Raw genomic sequence first — 4,170 nt, 5'->3', positions numbered from 1 at the left:
TAATTGAATTGCTTAAATCGCTAATTGATTAATTTTGGATTTTAACGGTTGCTGCCGGTTCCAAAGAGTGCATAATCAGTTCGCCAATTGCAACAGCTTGAGACTCACGCCCACGCACACAACTTTGATTGGCAGGCAATTGTTGTCTAATCAAAAAATATAGAATATCCAAGTTTAATTCCTCCAAAACCTTTGTAAAGTATCTCAGTAGCAAGTAAGGTAATTATACTCAAACTAATTAGCGTGTTTTTTTCTAGATTTAAAAGTATTAAATAAACAAAAAATAAAATGTGTAATTTAAAAGCAAATAAAAAACCTGTTTTTGAAGTCATTGGTAAGATAAGTTTTTGTCGAAAAATTAAAATCTCAATTGGCATAAATAAAATTATTATAAATACCACTAAAATACAATAAAAATATATATCTAACTGTACGCATTACGATTATCTATGCTAAAAGAAATGTGAGCGCAGCAACTATAGCGAGTTAAGGCGTAGCATGCCGCAGCGTTATTCCATATTAACTAGCAGTAGTGCTACAACAAAACAAAAACAAAACAGCTGGAGCGCAGTGTAGTGTAGCAATCTGAGAATCACTTGAATTCATGTAAAAATTAAATAAAGTACAGCATAGTTTTATTAGAGAGCGAAGTAGGCAAAGGTGCAGCGAGAATTCGTAAATGCACTAAAGCTAAGTATCAATATTTATTTAATTAAATATTAAATTTAAATAAACATAAACATAAACTAAACTAAACTAACTAACAAACTAAGCCAACAAATAAAGTGGAATTTCAAATTTAAAATACAAAATTCGCAAAAATATTTTATTTCTTAAACGGTGTTTTTCGGGGAGAAGTTTGGGTAAGTATGTTCTCATCACAACTGTATTAATCTCCATTTTCTTTGTTGTTGATGTTGGAAGGAGCTAATTTGCTTCGATTTTGAAAATAAATAATGTACGAATCATTTCATGCATACACTTCGAGTCAAATATATTTTTTTCAAATTATATTATATATCCAGAATGTAGGAATAAAAAGACTTAACAGTTAATAGGGAAACAGAAACTTCTCATTCAAACGTCTTTCCATAGATCTAATATTCATGATCTAGCCAGTGTAACCGCTGTCTGTTAATTCGCTAATTTATGTTGCTATGTTTCAATGTTGTCGTATACCTCGTACAGCATATCGTTCCATCGACTGCAGTACTCGCCATGGACAAAGCGCAAAGTGCCATAAATCTTAAATAAATTATCATCGAACATGCCTCTGCACCATACAGCAGAACAAAGATGATGAGTGACTTGAAGAATTTGGTATCTCGTTTACTACCAGACACATTTGATCTGCTTCCTTATCCAGTCTGGAGAAAGCAGAACTAATGGTGCGGATGTTGAGGCCAGTGATATCAACATCCTCGGCGTACCCTAGCAGCTGTACACACTTATAAAAGATTCTACATTCTCGATTACGATGTGCAGCTCGAATTATTTTCTCCAGCGGTAGATTGAAAAAATCGCATGATAAGGATTCGCCTTGTCTGAAACTTCGTTTGGTATCGAATGGCTCGGAGAGGTCCTTCCCGATTCTGACGGAGCTTTTGGTATGGCTCAACGTCAGTTTACACAGCTGCTTTAGTTTCAAAAGCAGCTTTAAAATCGATGAAAAAGTGCTGGATGGATATCTGGTTGATTTTTCAGGTCTAAAATCACACTGATAAGGTCAAATTAGTTTGTTGACAGTGAGCTTTAATCTTTCACATAGTACGCTCGATAGAACCTTATGTGCGATGTTGAGAAGGCTTATCCCACGGTATTTGGTCTGCCTTTTTGTAGTTTGGGTAGAGCATGTTCTGCAAAGAATCCGATGTATTCTCCTTATCAGTTTTTAGCCCATGTATTTGAATAGCTTGGCCGGCAATCCAACCGTCTCAATCCTTTTCCTATTTATCGTACTTCTTGAACGGCGGTAATGTCAGCCGTTACTCTTACGAGGACATCAACCAGCTGGTCAACGGTTCTAGTTAAGAGACAGGACATTTCAGGTGCCATAGATTTGCAGGGATTGTTATCGAAAGGGGACACTCTCATCCGAGTCTGTACAGTCCTTTTCATTGGAGGTGCTTTTTTACCCTGGCGAGGCCAAAACCCAACTCACAACCCTGGGGAGAAATGATTCGCCATCTCACTATACCTTGCGTTCAAACGAATGTTTAGGCTAACCAGTGCATACTTGGTCTAAGACGGGAAGTCGTGAGCTGCTTGAGCCATATGTAAGAGAATCGTTTCTGGCCGCTCCCAAGTGAATGGCACTCAGAGAACTTTCCTCGTTTTCTTGAACTTCTACACTTGGCTCTATTCTTCGAGCATGCGATTTAAAATCCTATAGTCTTCAATTATTGGAAACCTAGAAGTGAAGTTTTCGAGTTTTGGTCTCTGCGAATGCATCTGAGGTGAATAACTTCATTGGGCAGCTTATCAGATAAGTCAAAGGTATACTTTTTTACAGCTACGTTAAGATCATATTCTTTCAAATCATGGAACCGCCATAGAAATTTGAACGTTTTCCTTTGAATTCAGTTTCTTCTTTGCTACAATTTTCATCCCTTCCTTCTTGTAGGCCGTTACAGTGTTTTTGTTTCTTGCTGATGATAACATCATTTCGACATCTTGTAAATTCTCTGCCTGCTATATTATCTTCTTCACTGCACTTTTTCTGACGTTTTTCTGTACATCGCAATGGTTGTTTTCGGTGACTCAATTAAATATCGCTTTTTTCAGACAACGTCGATGAATATGCTTTGTCCATTGTCCAAATTCCCAATTAGTAATCAGCATGTTTATAGTTTCAACAAGAAATCTCAAGTTGTCGTTTGCACGAACGCTCAGATGGGAAAACACACAGCTACCAAAAAATGATCGGCTCGTTATCAGAATGCTTCCGGTATAACGTATAAAAACCCACAAAATGCGGAAACAGCTCCTTCAGTTTTGGAGATGTCGATTTAAAATTTAGCGCACAAAATAAAAAAATAAGTAAATTTATTTAAAAAAATGAATTTACCCTAAATTATTATATTGAAGTAACACCGCACATAGAAACTAATTTTGTTAGCATTATTTACAACCATTTATATTTGCACAGCTTAAATCGAAATTTACATAGAAATTTAAACATGCAACGTATTGCATAACCTAACAAAGTTTTCAAGTTCACTAGCCACTTCTGAAGTTCAACATCCTTAAAATTCTGAAAAAACTGCTATCAAATAAAAGCTTATGTTAAGCTTTAACAGCGCTCTAAACTGTTATGGTACTCACGGCGCAAGTGTGTAGTCTGAATAAATGTTTGCACCATTATGCCGCTAATCGCATAAGTGTGTGTGTGTGTGTACAGGCGCTCTTAAGAAGACACTCCTGTCGGGGCGTTAAAAAATCAACGAGCAACTAGCTATTCAACCACAACTACAACAGTAATTACTTCCGTTAAAAAAATGTTTAGTGGCACTTAAAAATCACTTACTTAATACGCTGGCGCACCAAACGGCCAGCCGGAGTCGACAATGGCGGAGCACAAAAGAAAAAAATGTACAGCAAAAGCAAAAACTAAAACTGAAATACTTGTGAAATCATTTTCAATTATGTGAAATAAATTCAAGCATACTCCGGCGCAATTGGCCGCTTGGGTAAGCCATTGTGCTCACACTTAAGTGCATTCCCACACATGCATAGGAACACACATAGGCGCGCATATGAGGCGTAAGGAGAAGTGCAAATATTAAATCCATATGTCTACATATGTATATTATGTGCATTTATAACGGATATATTATGAAGTTTGCTTGAAATAAGCGTTTTATTTTATTTAAAGTTCGTCGTGAAGGGTGCGGCCCTAATGGGTGGAATTAAGTTCACTTCAGGAATGAGTGTTCGCTGAGTTTCATATAGTATGTATTTAGGTGTAGTCATACACATGTCCGTTCTATGTCTAATGACTAAATTTTTTACCTCCACATGCTTGTTGGAATCATACGCAATTTTCATAGAAAGGAAGCAAGTTTTAAATCGGAAACCGTGTGTATTTGTGAATGAATGCGCGTGACCAATTTTGTTTTTTTTTATGGGGTTATATGGGTTTCCTCGGTTAAAAAACAGCATTTTCAACAA

The sequence above is a fragment of the Bactrocera neohumeralis genome, chromosome 5 (assembly GCF_024586455.1).
Source record: "Bactrocera neohumeralis isolate Rockhampton chromosome 5, APGP_CSIRO_Bneo_wtdbg2-racon-allhic-juicebox.fasta_v2, whole genome shotgun sequence".
NCBI classification, from domain to species: domain Eukaryota; kingdom Metazoa; phylum Arthropoda; class Insecta; order Diptera; family Tephritidae; genus Bactrocera; species Bactrocera neohumeralis.
The sequence above is the reverse complement of the archived record's forward strand: the minus strand, read 5'-3'. Positions refer to the sequence as shown.